General features: G+C 49.6%; 1 long non-coding RNA gene across 1 annotated transcript; it reads right to left on the minus strand.

Moving 5' to 3' along the window:
* LOC119952378 lies at positions 1-26,270 on the minus strand. Its single transcript, XR_005457842.1, has 3 exons — positions 26,191-26,270; positions 2,554-2,709; positions 1-980 (listed from the first exon to the last, which is right to left on the minus strand). It is a non-coding gene; the product is annotated as an uncharacterized LOC119952378 (long non-coding RNA).

Below are 26,270 nucleotides of genomic sequence, written 5' to 3' on the forward strand. Positions count from 1 at the left end.
ACCATTATACATCTAAATGTCCATTTACACATTTTCTGAACACACATTTACATTTCTAAAATATGTTAAAAGTTTGTGCGTAAGTGTGCATCTGGCATTAACCATTACACTCAAATGTCACATTTTAAGAACTCCACTGTGACTCACAATGATCAAAACCCTGAACAGGAGATATGTTTACATATTTATTAAAACACAGGTACCACCTCTGGTATAATATTAATACATTTCTTGGGGAGCATGAGTTCGGACGCTCTAGAAATGCATGTGTAAGACATGTAGGTGTATCAGGATTGAATGTACACTATCCTAATTTTCCTGCTTCAGTGAAAATGAATGGAAAATGACTGGTGATCATAGAATACAGTTGGCCTGAGTTAGTTACGACATCAGAATAAAATAAGTTAAAAGTTTAAAAATGCTATTCAAATCTTTAAACGTCACTGTCATCAGCTTGTTTAAATCTGTGTTTTGCTGTGAGTGTCAGGAATCTTCTTAGATCTCAAACTTGTTTTTACCTCCTACTGTTAGCTGCAGGTTGTTTTGTGGCTGCTACTTTTATCTTAGCAGAAACTGTTAGACAGTGCTGTGCACTTTTTATTTCTCTGAGAGCGAGACAGTTCTGTAGCATTTGAAGAACAATGAGTGATGATTACAATTTTTGTCAGAGAGCTTTTATTTCCTGCACATTCACCAAATATATCCCATCTTTGATCTTTGTTTCTTTAGGAAACAGAATACAGACGAGCATTGAAATGCCGCTGGATACAAAACGTTTGTTGTTAGCCTGGGGCTGAAGTATTGGGCAGACTTGTCTGTTCGTTGTTTGATATTACAGTACCGCACGTGATTGAGTGGCAGGTTTTTGCTAAGATGTGCCTCTGGTATCGTCAGTCCAGTTAAATATTGATGTTGCAACAGAGAGAAAATATTGGCTCATTGTGATGTCCTGTCTCATCTTGAATGGCTGTTGCTGCTTTCTAAAAAGTATATGTAAACCAATAGAAACTGTAAAAGCAATTCAATATATTCAAAGTAACAAACTACATTTCTGGTGAGAAAATCTGACAATTCTGACCAAAATGAAGGATAAAATGTTAACGTTCTTCCCTTGTGTGGTAAAACAAAAACTCTCTTTCTCTCCATGGAAATGAAGGTATTCCCATTGACAATTCACTTGTATCAGTGGAAAGAGATAGGAACCCTAGAAGTACCTACTCACATCAATGATCGGTAGTCTTCAAAGTTTTCTTCTTGTAAAGTAAACTCAAATTTTTGCACAGTCTCCCTTTATGCAGTCTTTGCATTTTTTATAATGTGTGCATCGGTCATTATTGTGGTGTTGGGCTGAGGTATTGCAGGTTCATGCTGCACTTTGTATGGAGAGGGATCTTACATTCAATGAATTGTGTGAGCATTCCAACTTTGGCCTCTTAAAATTCTAATGTCAACTTTGACCTTCAATGACTATATTAACAGTCAATGATTAGTTCTATGCAAGTGTGCCGGCAGACTACAGATTCCGCCTAATAGGTTTTACAGGCCACCTATGGGCGGGAAAGCAGACATGGGGACCTGCAAATTAGTTGATATGCCATCAGCGGCAAGATGGCACAGTGGTTGACACTGCTGCCTCACAGCTCCAGGGTCCTGGGTTCAATTCCGGCCTTGGGTGTATGTCTGTTTGGAGTTTGCACTTTCTCCCCGTGTTTGTGTGGGTTTCCTCCGGGTGCTTCGGCTTTTTCTCACAGTCCAAAGATGTGCAGGTTAGGTGGTTTGGCCGTAATAAATTGCTCCTTACTGTCCAAAAAAGGTTAGGTGGGGTTACTGGGTTACGGGGATATGGCGGAGGAATGGGCTTAAGTAGGTTGCTCTTTCCAAGGGCCGGTGCAGACGCGATGGGCCGAATGGCCTCCTTCTGCACTGTAAATTCTATGATTCTATGCCTGCCTGACCCCACACCCACCTTGATTTTATCAATGAAGGTGAGGTGTTGAATGGATCACCCGCCCATGGCCCAGTTGAAGACCTTATGTTGGAGTTAATGCCCCCACTTTAGGGCCTCATCCCAAAACCACTGTGATGTAATGGATGGCAAGAGATGGCTGCATTCAACATGCAGCCCTATAGGTTTAACATTCTGGGCTGCTGGACAGTTAAAGGTGGGTGGGGGGGCTGAGGGCACCACTTTCCAGGCCCCCAACCAGTTGGAAGACCCCCTCGCCACAATTGCACAGAAACTCCTATTCTCCAACCAGTTCTTCTTCCTTGTTTTCCAAATAGCTGTACATTTTATTATTTCATGGTGAGCGATCGTATAATATCAAGCAATGCACAAAATAAATACAGACATTGAAAATAGGGACTGAATTACTTCTGGTTCAGTTATCTGCTGACCTCTCATCGGAAGGTTGGGTTTATTCTCGACTCTCGTACGCAAGATCGGGGGAGAATAACTTTTCTTCTGTTTCACCTCCCAATTTCCCATCCATTACGTTTCAAGTGCAATTGAGTATGCTTGGCCTTATTTTCTCGAATGGAGATTGAGCTTACCTTTTTTTGTGACCAGAAAAGTTCACCTCTCCTCTAATAATCCTGGTAACTCTTCTTTTTCCATCAGAAATATCCAGCACAATTTGATCAACCCCCCATCGTCTCTCTCTCATTAGTTAGTACATTTTGAATAGACGTGGGAAGGAACATCTCACCCTGAAAGTATAATGTAGAGTCTGGGCTTAGGAGGTAATACGCAAGGCACCTGGCATTGAAATAGTCTGTATTTTGCAGTCTCTGATGAAATGTCCTAAAAGAAAGCTGCCAACATAGACCCTGATGTGGAGTGTTTGAAACAAACCTGTTGGACTTTAACCTGGTGTTGTAAGACTTCTAACATAGACCCAGCAATCTCTGAGATGTGGATTTCTCCTTTCCTGACATTAGTTTGAATGAGGAATCAATTCAAGAGGATCCAGCAACAGTGATGTCATCAATCAAGTAAGGAACTAATCACATTGAAATATTCCCACAGTCAGCAAACCAGGAAACAATTTTCCTTCACTTTCAATTAATTTTACAGTGAATGATTGGGACATATACATTAGAAGCTGAAATATCACAAATAGACTTCATAACAAATTATTCATTAACTTGAAATTTTAATTCGAATGGGAAAAAATTGACTATTCCACAAATATAAAATTAATTTTCCAAGGTCAGGGAGGTTCTTCATTAGTAAAAAAAATCAGGTTTATGATTTTTTTTAACAGCGATATTTCAGTATAAAAGAGAATGCGTGAGATTCTCCGGAAAAGTTTCTAAGTGTGCTAGCGAGCGGGAATTGCTGCGGGTTTCCCAGCGCTCGATCCAGTTAGGCCGGCAACGCTATTCAACGTTAATTGGTCCACTTAACAAGGCCTCATTGGCCTCCCGCCCTGAATACCGCCCCCCCCCCCCCCTTCCGCTAACAACGTCGAGCAGCACTTAAACTGCACTTGTTCAGCCAACTCCAGCCAGCTCTCAACAATGAGCCAAGGAGGTCGGCCCCAAGATTCGGGGATGCTGGCCTGGGGAAGCTCCTGGATGCGGTGGAAGCCTGGAGGGAGGTCTTGTTCTCCCCAGGGTCCCGGAGGGTAAGCCACAAGGGCGGTAGCAGTCAGCCAAGGAAGTGTGACCAGGAGGAATGGCGTCCAGTGTCACAAGAAGATCAACGACCTACACCAGGCAGCATGAGTGAGTAGACACTGTTCCCCCCCCCCCCCCCCATACCCCGAGGGTGCATCCCCCCGGGCAACCCTCACCCCCCTCCCCTTCAATCCTCCCTCCAGCCACCTCCCCCTTCAATCCACTTGTGCTACGGTGGGCAGCACGGTAGCACAAGTGGCTAGCACTGGGGCTCCACAGCGCCAGGGTCCCAGGTTCAATTCCCCACTGGGTCACGTTCTCCCTGTGTCTGCGTGGGTTTCCTCCGGGTGCTCCGGTTTCCTCCCACAGTCCAAAAATGTGCAGGTTAGGTGGATTGGCCATGCTAAATTGCCCTTAGTGTTCAAAACGGTTAGGAGGGGTTATTGGGTTACAGGGATAGGGTGGAAGAGAGGGCTTAAGTGGGTCGGTACAGACTCGATGGGCCGAATGGCCTCCTTCTGTACTGTATGTTCTATGTAATCCTCCCTCCACTCCTTCAATCCTCCCTCCAGCCCCCTCCCCCTTTAATCCTCCCTCCACCCCCCTTGCCCTTAAATCCTCCCTCCACCAACTCCTTCAACCCTCCCTCCACCCTCCTTGCCCTTAAATCCTCCCTCCACCAACTCCTTCAACCCTCCCTCCACCCCCTCCCCCGTCAATCCTCCCTCCACCCACCTTGCCCTTAAATCCTCCCTCCACCCCCTCCCCTTTCAACCCTCCCTCCACCCCAACCCGCCCTTCAGCCTCACCCTACCCCCCCCAACTGTGAACCACTCTGTGTCTCCTCAGGAAAACCTCTCCCATAATCAATGGGAGAGGGCCCAGACTGGTGGTGTGGTGCCGGAATTGAGAATCCTCACCTCCTCCTGGAGGTGACTGGTGTGGCGGAGGACAGAGCGGTCACCAACGCGGAGGCTGGCGGACGCCGCAGAGGTGAGGAACCACCAGGCTCCACCCAGAGGACCTGTCAAACATGAGTTGTTATTCCCTTACTGACTGACCCATCCATCCCCCTGGCCCCATGTCCATTCTCCCAAAGGTCCAGCAGCTGGCGCCGCTGCCCCATCCCGGGTGGCACCTTCTCCTGACCCTGAGGAGACCACCTCAGAGGAGAGCGCCGAGGACGCAACTGTTAGAGTCGAGGCACAGCTGTCATCCCCACCGTCCACCAGTGCAGATACACACACCTCAGTGGGAAATGTTAGTGGGCAGGTTTCGGGGGCACAATCTGCTGCTGAAGTACATCAGGTGGAGGTAGGAACTCCCAGACGAGACAGCAGTCGGAGGTCTGCTGGATCCCTGGGCCCAACTGGGTCCCAGCCTGATGCTGAGCCTCTGGAACAGGGTTACCCGGAGATGATGGAGATAATAGGGAGCGGCCGGAACATCCATATGTCAGCATCACTCCAGCAGATTCGTAGCTGATTGGCGGAGTCCCAGAGACTACGGACATAGGAGATGACACCGGCAATGAGTGGCACGGAGGCCAACACTGCTAGGGTCGCAAACGCAGTGGAGAGCCTGCTGCCCGACGTCGGCACCATGAGTGAAGGTGCCCAAGGCATTGCGCAGTCGGTGACGGCCGTGGCTGATGGTCTCGGCAGTATCTCTGCCTTACTGGGGATATCACCCAGTGCCAGGCCGACCATAATGAGGTTCTGCAGAACACGTCCGCTCTCAGGTGGGCATTGTCGAGGCGCTGCAGAGCATGGCCCATTCACTGAGGAGCATCACCGAGGGTATCAACACAATGGTGCAGACCATGGGGAACCGCCAGAGCCAGTCGATACCGGGGCTTGAACCAGCTACCCCTCCATCACAAGGTGAACCCCAGGGCCTTATGGGCACCGACTGGGAGAAGGAGGGCCAGCCCGAACCCGTCCCATGGAGCAGCGATGGTGGCCACAGCTCCCCCCAGGTTCCATCCCTCTGATGAGGCCACGTCTCGGGGTCAGTACACGGGACAGGGCGGCATGGCAGTGCATGTGCCATCGGCAAGTGAGCCGGGGCCCCAGAGCCCCCAGAGGACGCCCGCCAGGGGCCTTGAAGTCCGCAGGACGAGGTAAGAAATTGGCTGCCTCCATTTCAGATGTGCATCCTGGGGACACACCTAGACATAGTGGTAGAGCTCGGAGGGCAAAGCACACCGAGAATGGGCACTGGGGGAGGGGAACAGGGTAGGTAGGGGGGTAAAGGGTGGATGGGGTTATGGGGGGTGGGGGGGCTGCACCATCGGGAGAGTGGGGGCATAGATTGAACAATAAATACACTCGTGCACAACCAGTAGGAAGCCTCTGTCACTTTCTTCCGCAATGCATCACCGCGTGCAGGTGATGGGTGTGAGCGATCACTCAGCAGACAGGCAGGGGTCAGACTATGGCATGGATTGAGCAGCACCAGCATCCAGCTCTCTGCGGGTCATCATCACCCCCCTGCCCTCAATAGTGACTCGCTGACGGTGCCGACACAGTCCCAGCACCCTGGAGTGATGCGCTCCTTACCGTGGGAGGGTGGGAAATGGGGGTGGTGGGTGGGTAAGGACGCGACGATGGACCAGGCCACGTGCTAATTGAATCAGGCTTCCTGGACTCTCACCGCTGCTGCCTGTCCTGCGGCATCCGGCAGGGCCTCAGGTTCCTCCCCGGCCTCGTCCTCCAGCCCCTGCTGGTCCGGCGCCTCCTCGTCATCCTCGTCCACATCCCCCTCCTCCTCCACCTTCTCCTCCCCCTCCTCCTGTGAGGTGGCCACATGCACCTTGTCACTAACCTCTAGCACGTCACCCCGCTCCTGTGTGAGTTTGTGGAGGACACAGCAGACCACCACAAAGCTGGTGGCCCTCCAGGCGGTGTACTGGTGCACCTCTGGAGTAGTCGAGGCAACGGAACCCATCTTCATGAGTCCGATACACCACTTAATGACAGTTCGGTTGGCCGCATGGGCCTTGCTGTAGTGGTTCTCCGCTTCAGTCTCCGGCCTCTGTACTGGTGTCATTAGCCAGATCCTCAGTGGGTAACCCTTATCTCCCAAGAGCATTATTTTCATCTGGTGGTCGCACATGAGCTGTATGTTGAACCCCTTTCGGTTAACATTGGGCACACCCAGATGGCCCAGTCCGTGGCAACTATGACTCCCTGGACCTGGGGCATGCCAGGTAGATGATAGAGAAACCTGCTGCCCGTGCATCCTGTTGGGCCTGGTCCTTATCAAAAACTATGTAGTCTTCCGCCTGTGCATACAGGGAATTCGTAACGTGCCGGATGCCCCTGTGGGCTGTGGCCTGTGAGATACCACACAGGTCCCCACTCTAGCCCTGGAATGATCCCGTGGCATAAATGTTCAGGGCTGCAGTGACCTTGCTGGCCACCGGAAGCCGATATCCTCCTCCTCAATGTGGTGCCAAGTCCGCGAGGATATGGCACAGGTGTCGCACTGTCTCCTTGTTGAGGCGGAACCTCCTGCGGCACGCGCTGTCCATCATTTGCTTGAATGACCAACGGCGTCTAGACACCCTGGCCCGTCACGGCCCCCCCCACCCCCCTGGATCCTTCCCTAGCCTGATGGTTGGCTGGGTCCTCAGGGTGTGGGGCGGGGTCCGCCACATGGACTGCTGTCTCGGGCATGTGCAGACGTTGCTGCTGCTCCTGACTTCTCTGGCATCTGGCTGCATCGCGTAGCAGCAGCACCATTAGGGCTAAGTCTGCATCCAACATCCCTGCCCAGCATTCAATATCTGTAAGGCATTGGGAGAGGATGTTAGACTGACAAACAGCAGTGGCTCCCACCCTGGGACCCTCCATTCCCCCATTGATTCCTCCCCACTACCCGACTCGGAACGTCCTCCCCACGTACTCCATGCCTCAGCCAGCCTCCTCACCAGGCCCCAGACCCTGCACCCCAGACACCCGCTCATAACATCAATGGACCGGGTGCTGGCCCGCTCCCCGTGGCACTCACCCACCCTCCGGCCTTGGACATGTCGCTGGAGCTGTGTCCCACCCTCTGGGTGTTTGGATGTTGGCTGCTGCGTGTGTGGTGTTGTCTCCCGCAGTCTTCAGATACTGTCCAGGCATCACGGTCTGATTGGGATTCTTGGCAATGACTCCCACAAGCTACATGGCCTGCCTATCCACTGGAATACACTTGGGTTGTGTGAAGTGCTCGCTTAACCACGATTACCAATTCCCTTATTAACAATAGCCTTCAGCCACATGGCCAGAGGCCTCGGCAGTCGGTGGGAGTTATGGGTGGTCCGGGGGCAGACGGGCAGGGACCAGTGCTGCCCCTGGAATGGGTACACATGATCCAGGGGTTGGCATGGTGGTGCAGCGAGTGGTTGGCCCCCACCCTCTCATGGAGGCCCACCCCATCGGAGGTTCCCCGCACCTCCAGCTGAGGGTCCCCATCGCCCACCGAGCACGGGCAGCAAGCGCAGCATCCCCTGGGCTCTTTAACTGTGATCAAAGATGGGCACTCATCCCCACAGAAGCCCTTCCGCCAGGTTCTCGTTTTCCAAAAGGACTACTAATCGGCGCCAGTGTGACCACTTGCTAGGGAGGCCGCTGAATGACGGGAGGCCATTGGATATGAGGTGGCTCTCGTTAATTGTATGGAAATGGGCCTAAAGTGGTGATAATTGGTTTCTCGTCACACTACGGCGGGATCCCGATGTCGCCTACGAGAGTGGGCTGGTTGCAACACAAACTGTTTGCCGCCTGATGCGATTCCCGTTTTTGGCCTCTCTCGCTATTCACCGGCCTCGTTACGCTTGAGAGTGAGTGTAATGAGGCCGGAAGATTGTGCCCAATGTTTCCATCAGTTCAGTGATTTCTAATTTGATTGTCATCAGCTGGGACTTCAAACGCACGCCATATGAAGAAGCATAGAATCACTGACAGAAATGTTTGGATTTCTGCCTTTAACTTCACATGTGCATTCTCCAGAAGCGGTTCTCACTTTCAGAGGATAAACATTTTTGCCCTCATTACTATTGCAATATCAAGGTCAATAAGTGTACTCAAGAGCTGACACAAATTATCTGGTGTGGCTATGTCATTAAATATATTTATTTGACTGATATTCTTGCTGTTCGGACACTGGCAAAGAAAGCACGGCTCCACAAAGTACTTTTTCCAAGCTTTATAGCTGGGGAAGCAAATTTCTGTTCCGGGATAAAAGCAAAATACTGTGAAAGCTGGAAACCTGAAATTAAAACTGGAAGTGCGAGAAAAACTCAGCAAATCTGGCAGTATCTGTGCAGAGAAAAACAGAGTTAATGATTTGACTCCAATTTGACTCTTCTTCTAAAGATTAAAAGTACTGAAAATACAAGTGTGAATTTTAGTCACATGTGGCTTCCTAAAGGCTCAGGTGATGCCAGGGGCCTATGTCTGTCCAAGAGGATGAGCTTATTCGGAAGGAGAGTCATACTGATTCCGAACATTTCCTCGCTCCACCGATGCTGCCTGACCTGCTGAGTTTTTCAAGGGCTTTCTTTTTTAACCTAAATTTTGGGAGACATCCGGACAATCTGAAAGTACTATCAACCCGAACGTCTTGAATGCTGTTTTGCTCCAACCCTGACCTCTGGGGCGGGATTCTCTAATCCCGCGGCAGAGTGTCCACGCCATCGTAAACGGCGTCACGTTTTATGACAGCGTGAAAGGGCCGACCCCACAAACTATTCTAGTCCCTACAGGGGGCCAGCATGGCAGTGGAGCGGTTCACGCCTCTCCAGCTGTTGTCCCAGGGCAAACAGGGCACTGCGGGATCCGTGCATGCGCAGTGACGCCGGCACCAACGTGCGCATGCGCAGTGGCTTGCTTCAACGCGCTAGCCCCGATGCAACATGGTGCAGGACTACAGGGGCCGGCGCATAGTAAAGGAGGCCCCCGGCCAGAGAGACCGGCCCGCCAATTGGTGGGCCTCGATCGCGGGTCAGGCCACATCAGAGGACCCCCCCCTCCCCCCCGGGGTCGGACCACCCCTCCTCCCTCACAGACCTGTTGCTCTCTTTTGTGGCTATAAATATAGCAGTTAATAAGGTCGCCTTTCTTAATCTTCATTATGACTATGCTTTCAGAGTCGCCAGGTATCTCTTGATACCGCCACAAGGTTCAACCAAATATCGATCAAAGAGCCAATACACCAGTTAATTAGTTCAAAGTCAATTACACACAGTAAGATCTACTCATGCACAATAACACTACAGGCTAAACTACGTCTATCACTAACACCTATACTTAACATCGGGTGCCCACTTAAGTCAGAGGAACAATGGGTGTTGTTCGGATCTGAGGCTGTTGGGTTCGAAGAAGTAGAAGGAGTATAGCTATGGTCATCCGTCTGGTAGCGAGCGTTGAACTTGAACTTACTTGCTTCTGGTGGTGCAGGTGGAGGGGTCTCTCCAGTTGAGAGCGGATTCCAAGAGAGAGAACACATGGCGGGGGTTCCTTCTTATACTCGGGGGGGGGGGGGGGCCTTTGCGTGTTTTTAGGCGGGCCTTAAACTTTGTCGCAATTAATTGGGCAGCTTCTCGATCACCACCATCGATCTGAGCCAATAAAGGGGCGGGTACCTTAATGGCTGGGCGTGTCCTAAGTGGCTGTTGACCTTGCTTTGTTTGTATCTTCTTGCTGAGGTAGTGGCGCCGGAATGTCTGGGACGGTATCGGCTACCTGAGCACTAGTCTTTTGTTCATCGGAGATGGGCCATCAATGTGCAAATCGGCCAAGAGTTTCGGTTCTGTCTGCAGTCTGTCTTCGGAATACACATTCAGGCTCTGTGCCTGCTTGTTTGCTTTGCATTATCCATTTTTCCCTGTATGCTCTGCGAGTGTCCATTTTATATGCTGAAAGTGGCCATCCCAAATGGCTACAGGCCACCCCCCCGACCCTTCCACGCCGAGTTCCCGCCGGCTGAGAGCAGGTGTGGACGGCGCTGGCGGGACTCGGCTTTTTCACGACGGCCGCTCAGCCCATCCTGGGCCGAGAATCGGCGGGCCGGCCGCGTAGAGCGACCCGCGACCAGTGCCACGCCAATCATGCCAGCGCCAATGATGCCGATTCTCTGGCGTCGGGGCGGCATGGCGTGATTCGCGCTGGTCGCGGGGATTCTCCGGCCCAGCCCCGGGCTGTCCCCCTTTTGCACCGGCCATCTCCGGCCCGGGAGCCACCTTGCTGAACTTCACTTTTAAAATTTCTTCAACCAAGCCTTTGGTCACATACACCATTTATCCCTTCCTATCCACATGCCCATTTCCCTTATTCTGAGGTGGGAAGGGTCCTTGGACAGTTCCTTGGGATAACGCTCCTGTGAAGTCTTGGGCTGTTTTACGACATTTAGGAGGATGTCTAAATGCAAGTTGTTGTTGTTAAATACACAACATGGATATACCAAATGGAAATCATGCTTGACAAATATACTGGAATTCTTTGAAGATGTAACTAGTAGAGTTGACCAGGGAGAACCGTGGATGTTGTTTATTTAGACTTTCTGAAGGTTTTTGACAAGGTCTCACACAGCAGATTACAATGAAAAGTTAAAGTGCATGGGATTACGGGTAGTGCCTTGAGATGGTAGAAAGCTGGTTAGCAGACAGGAGGCAAAAGGTTGGAATAAATGGGCCTTTTTCCGATTGGCAGGCAGTCACTAGTGGGGTACCACAGCGATCTGTGCTAGGACCCCAACTGTTCACATTATATATTAATCATTGGATGAGGGAATTAAATGCATTGGCGGGATTCTCTCAGCCCAGGCCGGGCTGGAGAATAGCCGGGATAGGCGCGAACTGCGCGACGCTGCCCCGACGCTGGTCCGCTGATTTTCCGGACAGTGGAGAATCGGCGCCATTGGTGCCGGTGCGGTCGGTGCGGCACTGGTCGGGGGCCGATCTATGCAGCCACCCCGGCGATTCTCCGGAATGGGCCGAGTGGCCACGCAAAAAATCCTAGTCCCGCTGGCGCCATCCACGTATACTCTTACCCTGCGGGACCTCGACGTGCATACATCTGGGGGAGGCCTGGTGGGGGGTGGGGAGGGGGGGGGGGGGTGGGGGGGGGGGGGGGGGGAGGGTGGTCCAACCCCGGGAGGGGCCTCCGCTGTGGTGGCCTGGCCTGCGAACTCTGGACAAGTTGAGAAGATTGACAACCCTAGCTTTGAACTGGTTCTTGGATCGGTATAGCCCTCTCTCTGGACCAATTCCTCCATTTCATACATACAGCGCTCTGGTCTGCTTCCACCGTGTTAAGCAGGCTCAACATTAGGCAGAAAATAAAACCAGAAAGTGGTGGAAATGCTCGGCAGGCCAGGCAGCATATTTGGAGAACGAGGTAATAGTTGGAATTTTACCTGCCCTGGGTGAGAAGACCACAGGTGGGAGTGGGTGGTGGGGTGGGGGTGAGGTGAGGGGGGGGGGGGGGGGGGGGGGAGAAATCAATTTCTGTAAGCAAGTACTCTATTAGGGACCATGAAGAGAGGTCACTGGCATTTTGCTGGTGGTGGAGCAGCTCACGCTGTGGAAAGGCTGACAGCTTCATGCAGGTCCCCTTTCTGAGGCAGCTCGGTGGGGAGGTGGTGGAGTCCTCAGAGTCTGAGGTTACATGCCCCACAAAGGAGTTTGCTGGGAGGACGGTGAACCCTTTATGGCCTACACTTCCCCTGAGAGTGCCTTCCCCTCCAAGTAGCGGGGTGTTCCATCCACGGTCAATCTGAATTTTAAGTTATACTTACTTGTCCGAGGGCACCCCCATGTTGATGTGCCCTTTTGAACACCAGCCTGCCTCAGCAGCACCTGCCCCTTCCATTGGGGCTGCAAAGGCTCTTGAATTGCTGTCCTTCTGGGCGGCATGCCTGCTAGATTTAATGGTGGACCCAGAGACGGCCAATTAGGAGGCTCTCTCCAGGAGAATTGCTGAGCTGACTCCACTGTTGGAATGGTTGGGCTCAGGACCCCCATTTGGTTCTGATGTTGGTATGTTGAAGCCTGCGGTAAAATAATGTTGCAAGTCACTGACCTTTGATCAGAACCTTTGTCCAGAGTGGAATTAGTGTCTTTAGTAATCATTGATGAAAATGTAGCTCATGTTTGGGCCATACTCCTGTAGCACTGCTGCATTGATGAACAATGTGAAACCAAGGCAACATAACTATGCAAACATAAAATTATCATGTGGATATGTAAACAAGTCAATTAAATTAAGCATGTTAAGAATTTTAAAGGCTTGCGTTGAGCGATAAAAGCAACTGATGAAATGTGAAGACTGAAACGAATATTGCAGAAGTCACTGGAAAAAATCCCTGAGAATCAGTTTGAAGTTCCACAAAACACAGAGGAAAAATATCCTTTTATCCAACACTGAAGGGAATTTCAGAGATGCAAACTGAATACAGATCACGTCATCTCCATTCACTGGGCATCAGACTGCATTCAAACCTCATTAGAGCATGGCCCTGAGGATTCAAGTATTATGTGTTATAGGGGTACATGCAGCAGTAAATCCAATAATATTAGCAGCAGCATAATGCAATAGGAAACATCAAGGGCTGACGTCTATGAGGTTTATAAGCACAAAAGCTTTATTATGTGAGGTATATGGAATAGATGGTGTTCTCGCCAAGAACATTATAACAAGGATAGATGTGCAACATAATATTGGAACTAAGATCATTCAATGAAAGTAGATTGTATCGTTAATGTTGTTGCAAAATTATTGCCAACATGTTAAATTGTTGAGGAAAGTGGTATATGATCGATTGGGTGTTGTAACTAAGAATCTTGTAATGAGGGTAAGATGTGTTAAAGCTGAAAGCCTTATGAGGGAAATGGAGTGTTTCACATCAAATCAAAAGCCTTATAATGAAAGGTAGGCGCATTGCAAAGAGAATTACTGAAAAATTTATATTGAAGCTGAAACATAACGCAGAGAGAGACCGTTGTTTCAGAAACTCTCAAAAGGAGGGCAGAAACATTCAAGGAATTCTCTCATAAAGAATATTACCAGGAGAGTGAGTGTACAAGCAACAGAACATCTCTGTTACAATGAGTGAGGTGACAGTGTAACAGAGATTTTCACTCCCTAAACCGAGCTTCAGTTTAAGCCCATGTCCCAGGGAGCAAAGGACAATGTTGAAATCGCCTCAGCCCTTCAAACTGTAAACTTTGAGAGAAATGTCTAATTTATAAAAGCATTAAGAGAAATTTATGCAGTGCAAGTCGCAAATTGAATCTAACTTTGCTTTAAAGTGTGACTATGGGACGTGCAATAATAGTGTATTGCAGAGATTCAAAGTCCAAAGAATTTAAATCGTCTAGTTCTGTTCATCTCTCTGACAAATGCGCATAGTAATAATTCTCAGCTTCAGTCCAAATTCATGAGTTCTGTAAATAAAAACCTTAGCAAGAATGAGATATACAATAGAATTGATATCTTTGTTCTACTGATGATTTCCCAATGCAGGCTGTAAATGATGGCTTTGAATAGTTAATGACAACAGCCTGTAATTGAGAAGACACTGATCTGAAATTTCTCCATCCCAATGCTATGTTTGGCAGAGTGTTCTCAGAATTCAGGAGGAAAATTTATGGAACTTTAGCATTCTCATCCTCATGTAATTCCTGTTACTCAAAACCCTAAGCCCTAATGCTTCACAAAGGAGAATTAGAGACTGAGTAGTGGTAGCAGTATTAAGGGGAAAAGTGTGGTTAAACAGTACCTATTGAGGAGATTAAATAAATGGCAAGGTAGAATAGTTTATGGATCAAGATCTAGAGAGCAATGCCTATTTGGCTGACGCTTTAGTCACTTATATCGGAGTAGAGAGAGGGGGAGAAATACAGAGGAGGCCAGAGTCTGAGATCCGACTCAGCTTGAGAGTCCTGGAAGAGGCTACAGGGATAGCTGGGATAAGGTTGTCCAGGGATTTATAAGTGAGGATTTAAAACTGAATACAATGTGGAATAGGTAATTGATAGAGATCGATGAGGACGGAAGTGATGCACAAGCAAGACTTAAATGCGCGATGGAATGTGGGGGCTAATGTTTTGAATGCATTGCAATTTTCATAGGCTGGAGTTGGGGAGGCTGAGGGGGGGATGGAAAGTTTTGAAATCTAGTCTGCAAGCAACAAAACATGTAATACGTGGAATTAGATGATGTTGGGGAGGTGAAAATAAATAATCTTTGAACTGGATAGGACATAGGGTCCGAAGCTCAGATCAGGATCAAACAGAACACTGAGCCTGACTGAGCAACTATGGAGGGGGGTGGAGCCTCCATGGTTGGAATCAAATTATAAATTTTGATGGGAACTGAAAAGTGTTGTCCTTGGTGTTTCCAAAGTTCAAGTGCAAAAGTCCCCAGTGCTTTCATGATTTAATGTTGCGCAAGCAATCTGACAACATAGTTGTAGTCACTGAGTTGAGGGTGCCAGCAGGAAAGTAGAATTGAGTGGCATCTAGCCCAAACTAAATTTCACAGAGGCACTGGAGTGTGAGCAGGAAGAAGAAGTAATACAGTTCCTTGATCACTTGGATTCGAAAAATTGTTTTTTTTTTGAGGAAATAGCATGTGCTGTGGATATAGGGGAACTGTTGGATGTAAATGGACTTAGATTCCCAGGAGGCATTTGATAAAGTGCCACATCATAGGTTAGTGTGGAAAATAAAAGCTCATATTGTAGGAAGTAACATATTGGCATGGATACAAGATTGGCTGGCTAATGGGAAGAAGACAATAGGTCTAAGTTGGTCTTCTTCAGGTTGGCAAGATGTACTGTGTGGTGTGCTAGAGGGATCAGCGCTGGGACCTCTGCCGTTTACGATTTATATAAATGACTTGGATGAAGGGATGCAAGGGGTGGGTGCCAAATTTCCTGATGGCACAGAATTCGGGAGGAAAGTAAGTTGTGAACAGGACATAAGGAGGCTACAAAAAGATATAAGTGGCTAAGTGATTGGGCAAAGATATGGCAAATGGAGGATAATTTGAAAAAAAGTGAAATTGTTCATTTTGGGCTGGAAGAATAAAAAAGAAGGTTTTATTGGTGCAAGATTTCAGAGCTTGGAGTTGTAGAGGGACCTGGGTACTTTAGTGCATGAATCACAAAAGGCTACTATATAGGCACAGCAAGTAATTAGGGAAGCAAATAAAATTTTATAATTTATTGTGAGGGGAATTGAGTACAAAAGTAGGGAAGTTGGGCTTCAGTTGTACTGGCACTAATCAGATCCCATTTGGGGTACTGTGTGCAGTATTGTTTACCTTATTTAAAGAAAATTGTGAATGCGTTGGAAGGAGTTCAGAGAAGGTTTATCAGGCTAACACCTGGAATGGGTGGGTTGTCTTATGGGTGAAGGTTGGGCAAGCTAGGCTTGTATTCACTGAAGAGTAAAAGGTGACTTGATTAAACCGTATAAGATCCTGAGGGGTCTTGAAAAGGTGGATGTGGAGAGGATGTTTCCGCTTGTGGGAGAATCCAGCATTAGGGGCCACTATAAGGGGTCGCCCATGTAAAATGGAGATGAGGCAATTTTATTTACTCAGAGGATTGTGAGTCTTTGGAACTGTCTTCCTCAAAAGGCAGTGGAAGCAGAGTCTTTGAATATGTTTAAGGCAGAGCTAGATAGATTCTTAGTAAGCAAGGTAGTGATATGTTATCGGGGGCAGTGGGATGCAGATTTTAGCTCACTATCAGATCAGCCAAGATCTTATTAGATGGCGGAGCAGCATCGAGGTACTGAATGGCCTACTCCTGCTCCTTGCTCGCATGTTTGTATGCTCAGAATTTATAGAATTTACAGTGCAGAAAGAGGCCATTCGCCCCATTGAGTCTGCATCAGCTCTTGGAAAGAGGACCCTACTTAAGCCCACACCTCCACCCAATCCCCGTAACCCAGCAACCCCATCTAACGTAAGGGCAATTTAGCATGGCGAATTCACCTAACCTGCACATCTTTGGACTGTGGGGGGAAACCGGAGCACCTGGAGGAACCCACACAGACACGGGGAGAACATGCAGACTCCACGCAGACAGTGACCCAAGCGGGAATCGAACCTGGGACCCTGGCACTGTGAAGCCATAGTGCTAACCACTAATAATCTTTATTTTTATTGGGGACTTGTGGGAGGAAACCAGAGCACCCGAAGGAAACCCACGCAGACACAGAGAGAACTTGCAGACTCCGCACAGACAGTGATCCAAGCCAGGAATCAAAGTGGGACCCCGTCCCTCTGAAGCAACAGTGCTACCCATTGTGCTGCCCCATGCCACCCTGCTGCCATGGTAATAGTATGAGGCACTAATAATAGTGATTGAAGGTCTGACCTCCATGTTTAGCCGATATTTTTGTTACTTTTTATAAAAACATGTTCAAGATTTTGGAAAATAAATGCTTAATATTAGATAACAGATTGAATTTGCTGGGTGACTTTATTACTGAGAAACTTCAGGATCTTCATGTACTCATTATATTTAATAGTTATGTTCTCAATGTGATTGATAATTGTTTAGCATTCAAACTAGCCAACTTCTCATTATATCAGTAAAGCTAGTTTAATTAACTGCTTTAATATTATTAAATATTGCCTTGTCAAATAATTGAAAGCAATCATGTCAATCCAGTTGAGTCAACGAGAGTATGAAACAATCTGTCTGAGCTAATTAAACCACTTCACCTCTTAATAGGCAAAATGGCTCCACAAAACATTTTCTGCATTATTCTGCATATTGCTTTGTATTTTTGTTCTGCACCTCAGTTATTTCAGTATTTTATACATTATCCTGTGAATATTATCTTTCACAATATTCTCTGCTTAATACGATGTAACGTATTTTCAGTTGATTCACACATTGCCCCATGAAATGTTCTGCGTAATTTTAATCATTCATGGAATGTGGGTTTGCTGACAAGGCCAACATTATTTGTTTATTTTTAAAAACTATTTTTATTGTCATTTTCTAATTGTAACAGTTTAAAAAATAGACATATAAAACACGTAGGGCTGGATCCTCCGATTTTGAGGCTATGTCCGGAGCATGTGTCTAGTCTTACAAGCAAAATGTCGACGGCACCCCCGCACCGATGCTCCGCCCGGTGGGGGGCTAGCAGCCACGCCACGTAAAGCACTTTACCTGTAGATACGGATGGAGAATCGCCAGGTCTATGGCCGCTTTTGCGCACAGCGGCGACCTGCGGTGGTCGGTCAGTACAACATGGCGCTGGTCGCATGCGAACGTGGCCTGCCAGATAGTGTCCCCATGTAACCCCTCTCGCCACCCCTGGACCACCCCCCACAAGTCCTCCCAGCCCCCGCCGAACTGCACTGGCCAGCGGAACGGCTCCCCCCACCGACTGTGGCAGCGCTAGATACAGTCCGCAGCCACCACACGAGGTTGACGAAACCTCAGAGCACACGTACCCTACGCCATGAGGAAGTCGGTCCATCGAGGGCGGAGCATCGGGGGAGGCCCTTCAGGTAACACCCTGAGGCTGTCCTAACGGCGTGTGACGTACTCACCGATGACACTGCTATGGAGGGGGCGGATCATCCGAAAGATGGCACCGCCCCCGATTTCGCCATCAAAACGAATTCTCCGGCCAATCGCCGAATGCGATTTCGGCATCAGCAATTGGAGAATCCAGACCATAATATTTACAGAATAAGACGTTTCTTATGTACAATTTCACATGTACCTCTTTTATTGGCCCTCCCCCTTTTTTTGCTCCCTCTCACCCTGCCCTTCCCCTATTGCTAGTCGGGCTTCATCCTGGCCCCATCTTCCTCCCTGGGTGTTGTATTGTTATATTCTTTCCTTCATGTTATGATTTTTGCTATTACCCCTGTGGCTTTTCTGGGGCTGTGATGACTCTCTAGCTCCTCACCCTCTCTCTTTTCCCATGTCCCTTCCTGGTTTCCTTCATTGCCTTTGCCTGCCTCCCCCCCCCTTGTCCCTCTCTGCTCTGCGCGCTTGTCTGCCCTCATCGGGTCCCCCCTCCCTTCTTTCATCCTAACCACTATTGGCTTCAAACTGGTCTTGGAACAGGCTGATGAATAGTCGGCATGTTTTGTGGAAGCCCTCGTCTGACAGGTCTGCCAGCCAGACTGCAGCTGTGGGTGGTGCTGCTGATTGCCAGCAGAGCAGAATTCCCCGGCATGCTGTTGAGGAAGCAACAGCAAAGGCATCGGCCCTCTTCCCATATGTAGTGCTGGCTGGTCCGATACTTTGAAGCCCGCCACTCTTGGGCACGACTCCACCCTCACCCCTACAACCTTGGACATCGCCTCGAAGAAGGCTGGCCAGAACGTGACAAGTCTGTGGCAGGCCCAGAACATGTGGGTGTGGTCGGCCGGGCCTCCCTGGCACCGTTCACATTTGTCCTCCACCTCCCAGAAGAACCTGATCATTCGGGTTCTGGTTAGGTACCCCCTGTGCACCACTTTGAGCTGCATTAGGCATAGTCTTGCGCAGGAGAAGGTGAAGGTGACCCTACTTAGTGCTTCGCTCCAGAGTTCCCACCCTACTTCCGTCCCAAGTTTGTCCTCCCATTTCTGTCTTGCTCTGCCTAATGGTGTTCTTGCCCTTTCCAAAAGTCGTCCGTACATGGCCCCACAGTGCCCCTTCTCTCTACTGAGCGCGTCCAGCAGTTCCTCCAGCAATGTGTCTCTCAGTGCCCGAGGGTACCTCGTAGCCTCCTTCAGGAGAAAGTTTTTGATTTGTAAGTACCGGAGATCCTGTCCGTTCAGTAGCTCCAATCCTTCTGTTAGTTCGTCTCGCGTCGTTTGTCTGTCCTCCTTGTAAATGTCCCTGACCGCGAACATACCCCCGTCCTGACTCCACTTCTTAAAAGTGGCATCTCACATGGCTGGTTTTGAATTTGTGGTTACTGCAGAGGGGAGCCATGGAGGACACCTCGGTTAAACCAAAATGTTGTCTCCTTTCGTATTTTGCCAAGGGGGATGGGAGCACTGCTTTGACCAGAGCTCGGAGGGTCGATCCCTTGCAGGAGGACTACTCCAGCCTCAACCATTCCGTATTCAGTTCTCTCACCCATCCACTCACTCTCTCGGCTGTGGCTGCCCAGTGGTAATATTGCAGGTTCGGAAGGGCCAGGTGGCCCATGTTTCTTCTCCATTGCAGTGTAGTTTTGGGCTTCTTGGATTCTTCCCCCACACAGAAACGCCATGATCATTTTGTCTATTCCTTTGGAAAAAGGCCGTGGGGATGAAGATCAGTATGGATCTGAACAGGAAGAGGAACATGGCAGTACGTTCATCTTGATCGTCTGCACCCTCCCGTCTAGGGAAAGTGGGAGTGCATCCCTTCTCTGTAGGTCCTATTTAACATCCTCTGTCAGACTGGTCAGATTCTATTTGTGGATCCTTAGCCAGTCATGGCTATCTGGATCCCCAGGTAGCGATATTTTATGTGGGCTAATTTGAATGGTAGACCCCTCAACTCTGTCCCTCCCCCTCTCCGGTTCACCGGGAATACCTCACTCTTGTCCAGGTTGACTTCCAGGAACTTCATGATTACTTTCAGGCTGTTCTGCGAGTCCAAGATGTAGAGGAGCAGATCATCCGCATAGAGTAAAACTCTGTGCTCTCTGCCTCCTCTTCAGATACCCGTCCAGCCTTTCGCATCTCGCAGGGTGATCTCCAGGGTTTCGATTGCGAGGGGGAACAGGAGCAGGAACAGTGGGCACCCTGCCTTGTGCATCTGTGCAGCTAGAAATGTTCAGATCTGGTGGTGTTGGTCCGAACACTCACTTCAGGGGCGTTGTATAGGAGTTTCACCCATGAGGTGAACCCAAACTGATCCTGTACCTCCCTGAGGTACTCCCATTTGACTCTGTTGCAGGCCTTTTCTGCACCCAAGGAGATGATTATCTCTGGTGTTCCCTCCCCGCATGGGGTCATTACCACAAACAATGGCCGCCTGATGTTTGCAGTGTGCTGTCTATCCTTGACAAAGCCTGTCTGGTCCTCTGCAACTACCTCTGGTATGCAACTCTCCAATCTCTTGGCCAGGACTTGCGTGAGTATTTATGCATCCACACTGAACAGCGAATGGGTCTGTATGATCTGCATTTCGTTAGGCCTTTGTCTTTCTTGGCTATCAGCGATATTGTGGCCTGAGTTAGCGTTGGAGACAGGATGCCCCTCGCTAGCGAATCTGTGAACATGTCCTGTAAGTGCGAGGCCAGGGGTTGGTGCAAATTTTGTATCGAAGTCTGCCGGGTGTCATGTTATTCACCCTGGGGCAACATGGGTTGCAATTGGATGCAGTTGCACTTGAAAGTAGACTCCAAACTGTGATGTTAGTTCAATACGCTTTATTGAACTTGTTAAGCAGTGCACACAGTTCGCTGTGGGTTTGACACTCTACTAATCTAAGCGTGCTTACTATAACTAACTGGACCAGACTAGCTCTGAGTCACATGTAGAAGGCGCTAACTAATATATACATCCTGACTGTCACTACAGTTATCACCAGTGGAAAGAGGCAGAGTGTTTTATAGTGGGAGACCACCCTCTCGTGTTCTGCCTGGTGATTGGTTGTGTTCTGTCCTGTGTGTTGATCGGCTGTACTGGGTGTCTGTCACTGCCTGTCTGTACCGCATTATGTGCATGAGTGCATATCATGACACCAGGAACACATTGGGTCCCGGGCCTTCCCCATCTGCATGGAGCTGATACTCTCCATGATCTCTCCCAGTTCTTTGGTGCTTCCAACTCCCTCCATCTGTTGTCCCCCACGATTGGCATCTCCAGTCCATTGAGGAAGCGTTTCATCCCTGAGTCTCCGTCGGGAGGCTCGGAGGTGTATAGGCCTTCTTAAATGGGCGAAGGCTCTGGATCTTTTCACTGGGCACCCTAATATTCCAGGAAATAATTATGGGTGGGGGTGGGTTTCTGTCTCCCCCCTTCCTGCGGGATCAACCATACTTACCTGGTGAATGTGCCCCTGCACTCCGGGGTTTTCCTTTGTTAGGGGGCCATCCAAATGGCCATAGTCACTGCTCTCACCATGAGGGTGGGCCCCTGTACTTTGATGTTTCCCTTTGTCCAGGGGGCTCCCAACATGGCCACCAACTGTGCGTCTGCCACGTGGGTGTGCCCCTTTGTTTAGGGACCTTCCAAAGTGGCTGCTTGCGGCGCCATTTTGTATCCCCAACCTGCTCTTTACCTGCCGAAACAAATCCGAGACCCTTCCCTTTCTTCTCTTCATGTTCCCTTTGTGTTCCTTCTCTCCCCTCTGTCCCCCCTACTATCCCCTCCCTCCATGTTCCTCCCCTCTCCGTCCCCTCCTTAACGTTCCCTTCCCTGTCCCTGTGTTCCCCCCCACACTCAGGCGCTCCCTCCCGGCCAGTTACGCCGTGGCCCAACTTGCTATCATACTTCCTGCACTAACTTTCCCCGCTCGTGTGGTGGCCCCCTTCTCGGGACTGGTCTTACCCCTGTCTCATGCCCACTGACTGTCTACTCCCTCTGCCTGTGCCTCACCCTCACCTGCATGCCACTGCTCTCGCCCGTCCCTGTGACCTGATCATTCTGATCAAAACGAGGCAGTGGGGTCCGACGCAAACATAGTGTGTGTCCGTCATGGTTCTTTCTTTCTCTCTTTCCTCCTCTGTTTCACCTTCAGCATTGCCTTGCCTGCCCCTTGTCCAGACAATTCGTTCGAACAACCACCTGCACCGAGGTGTTGAAGGAATGTTCTTTATTCTGGAACGTGCCCCAGAGCCTGGCTGGGAGCAGCATTCCAAATTTTACCCCATTCCGGTACAGGCCCGATTTCGCCTGGTTGAATTCAGCCCTGCATTTTGCCAAGTACGCCCCAATGTCTTGATAGAATTAGATTTCAAGCCCCCTCGCCTCATGGGTCTGTGACTCGCGGCCTTTTCCTCTGCTCCTGCCGTCTCTTCGGCCTCTCAAGCTCCCATTTGCTGGCATGCTGGTTCTGTTCCTTCTCTTTCTTAATTGAGGGTGAGACACGACCGAGTTTTCGGCTAATTTCACCTAAAAGTGCCTGTTTGGCTATGTCCTGAAGGAGAGCCGAATGAGGTGTGCCTGCCCAGCTCATGACTGTCCCGGATGTCCCAAGGTCAACATTTATTGCTGTCCCTAATTTACCTTGAGAAGGTGGTGGTGAGCCACCACCCTGAACTGCCCTTAACTCCCTTGTCAAACAAAAATCTATCTAACCTAGCGTTGAATATATATAATGATACAGCATCCACTGCTATTTGTGGAAGAGAATTCCACAGAATAATGACCCCTGAGAGTAAAAAATTCTCCGCATCTCGGGTTCGATTCAACTACCTTGTAGCGCCCAACTTGGTGCCGGGACGAGACCGTTGAACGTTTGCGACGCTTAAAATGTCTGGATTGGTCCAACGGAATCTTTAGACTTTTCAATCTGTATCTCGCCCTCATTTGGCATGACCCAGTTCAGCTGGATTATCCCGGTGACCGGTACACAATGGCCGTGCCTGCGAGTCCTTTCCACGGTGCCGTTTCGTACTGGTCCACACAAACTTGGGTGTTCCAGACCCCCAGATGGTCGGGGACTGAGAAGTGTGGCACTCTGGCACTCCCACTGGCACCCTGGCACCCAAGCACCTTGGCACTGCCAACCTGGCACCCTGGCAGTGCCATCCGGAAACGGGCCAGGTAGAGGGAGGGTGAGGGGGGGTTCCCGGGGCCTCACCAAAGTTGGGTTGGGGGGGGGATCGAAAATGGGGGGGGGGGGGGAAGGCGTTGAAAGTGGGGGGAAGATCAGGTCAGCCAGCCAAAGTGGTGCCCTGATCTGCGAGGAGCCTATCTTGCTGGCGAGCTGGAAACCCCCTGAGTGCGGCCTCAGCGGAGAGAAACTCCCTGAATCCAAAAAAAGGCAAAGTGCCGTAGAATAGTGAGATGTTTCTTGGTGCTGCAGCTGCCGAGAAACACCCCTCTAAACACACCCGAAATCGGGCACAGAAACCTTTCGGATGAATCGCACCCCTCAATTTGAAGTGGGAGACCCCTAATTTTTAAATTATGTCCCCTGGTTCTAGACTCCTAAAAAGGGAAACACCCTTTCAGTATTCACCCTGTTAAATACTCTAAGGATTTGATATGATTCAATAAGATCACCGCTCATTCCTCTAAACTCTATAGGGTATAGACCCAACCTGCTCAACTTTCCTCATAAACTGGCCACTTCATCCCGGGAATCAGCTGAGTAAACTTCCTCTGAGCAGCCTAAGAAGGACAAAAACTGTACGCGGTCCCACGGAGGTTCTAAATCACTATAGCACTGGTGGGCAACCTGTGGCCTGGGTTGTGGCCCATCTGGGTTCTTAGTGCAGCCCACAAGACTGTTACCCGTGTGCAGGGTTGCCGCTTTCTGCTGATTTCCGCCCAGCATTTTTTTCCTGCTGGTATAATTGAAGTAATATATACGTAAAGCAAAGGCAAATTAAACAAGGTGTAGGCTGATTGCACACAACATTGACTGTGAGAGCCTTTTGTGTGCCGTCTGCTTCCAAAGTGTAAATATTTCTTTTGTTATTATCATTTGAAGTTGATGATAGTTCTATTAATATATAAATGATTAAGCATTTTTTATAACTTGCTATGAAATATTCAGCATGTATTAAATGTATTTAATCTTATTCACAGGGCCGTGGTTAGTGAACAAACATGATTTCAATCTTGCTGCCCACTGAAATGAAGGAGGGCCATTCATGCGGCCCACTCACCAGGCTAGGTGTCCCATTCTGGAATGGAAAGATAGCCTTAGACTTTTTGTTTCTACTGCAAACAGACTTCTTAAAACCCTCTCCCCTCCTCCCTCACCTCCATCAAGTGCCTGGAGCTCAAGGACACCTTTGTCACCCCATCGACTGCCATCGGCTGCCATTTGCTGCCTTTGCCACTACCCTGTCTTCCACCAGCGCACTGGGACAAACTTCCTTTAATGCTGCCCTTCCCCTAGCTCTGAACTTTCATCTTTCTCTAGTTTCTCTCATGATCTCTCTGAGCTCATCCAGTCCAATGTGTCTCACATCCTGTTCCCTCAATCCTACTCCCATTAAATTGATCACTACTTTTCCCTTCAACACCATTAGGCAATTTTAACCTGCCTTCATCACACTTCTCCTGGAAAAAGGTTTGACCCCCCCCATCCATGCAAACTACCACCCATCTCCAACCTCCCTTTCCTCTCTAAAGTCCTTGAAGGTGTCGTCACCTCCCAAATATGATCCTATCTTACCCAGAACTCCATGTTTGAATTCCTTCATTCAGGTTTTGAACCATCCAAAGTACTAAAACAGGAGGAGAATTCAGAATGTCTAATTCACTGAACAAACGTCCTTCGGGACTTGTGGGAGGAAACGGGAGCACCCAGAGGAAACCTACGTAGACACGGGGAGAACGTGCAGACACCGCACAGACAGTGACCCAAGCAGGAATCGAACCCGGGTCCCTGGAGCTGTGAGGCAACAGTGCTAACTACTGTGCTACCGAGCCACTATTATCACTATTATGGTCACTATTCCCAAAGTGTTTCCCCACTGAAACTTTGATCACCTTTACTTATAAGACTACCTGCCCATTCCTGGTAGTAGTCTAGTAAATCTTCACTGAACTGCTTCTTATGCATTTTCATTGTTTTTTTAAGAAAGGAGCCAATATTGTACACAGCATGACAGATGTACAACTAGAATTCCATGGGAATCAACTTTGCTGAGAGACATCGGCAGGATTCTCTGTTCCCCGGCGCCGATTTCATAATCAGCGATCGGGCAGAGAATCCCTTTTTACGATGGAATCGGGGGCGTTGCCTGTTTTCGGATGCTTCGCCCCCTCCAAAACAGATAAGCGATGAGTGCACCGCACGCTGTTGGGATGGCCTCAGGACATTACCCGAAGGCCCTCCTCAATGCTCCGCTCCCGATGGGCCGGGTTCCCGACTGCGCGGAAGACGTGTGATCTCAGTGGTCAGGAACCCGACATGGCGGCTGCGGACTGTGTCCAGCGCAACCAATAGTCGGGCGGGACCCATGCTGCTGGCCGGGGGGGCTTCGGCAAGTGCTGGGGACACTGGCGTGGGTGTGGTCCGGGGGTGTCCAGGGGGCCACTAGCTGGCAGGTCGGGTCCGCACACGGCCGCCACCATGTTGTGCGGTGCGACCACTGCAGGTCGCCGCCGTGCTCATGTGCAACCACTGACCCAGCAATTCTCCAGGCGTTTTTATCGGGAAGGCCGTGCATTTTATGTGACACGGCTGCTAGCCCTTTACCAGTCGGGGTATCGGTACTGGGGCCGTGCCGATTTTTGCCAAATAAAATGCCACAGATCCTTCGGGCATAGCCTGGAAATTGAAGAATCTGGCCGCTATTATTAAAACTTTATCAAACACTTTTGGAAGTCCACGTACACCACATTAACCGCATTGGCCTATAATTTCCGAGTATTGGTGGAAAGCCATGGCCCGCTATTACTTGGCCAGAAATTGTGCACTTACCAGCACGCAAAAAGCCCGGCGAACCTTCTAACTCCATTGGCAGCCACGGCCTCCAGCACGACAGTCTGTGCAGGCTCCAG

Source organism: Scyliorhinus canicula, chromosome 17, assembly GCF_902713615.1.
Source record: "Scyliorhinus canicula chromosome 17, sScyCan1.1, whole genome shotgun sequence".
Taxonomy (NCBI): domain Eukaryota; kingdom Metazoa; phylum Chordata; class Chondrichthyes; order Carcharhiniformes; family Scyliorhinidae; genus Scyliorhinus; species Scyliorhinus canicula.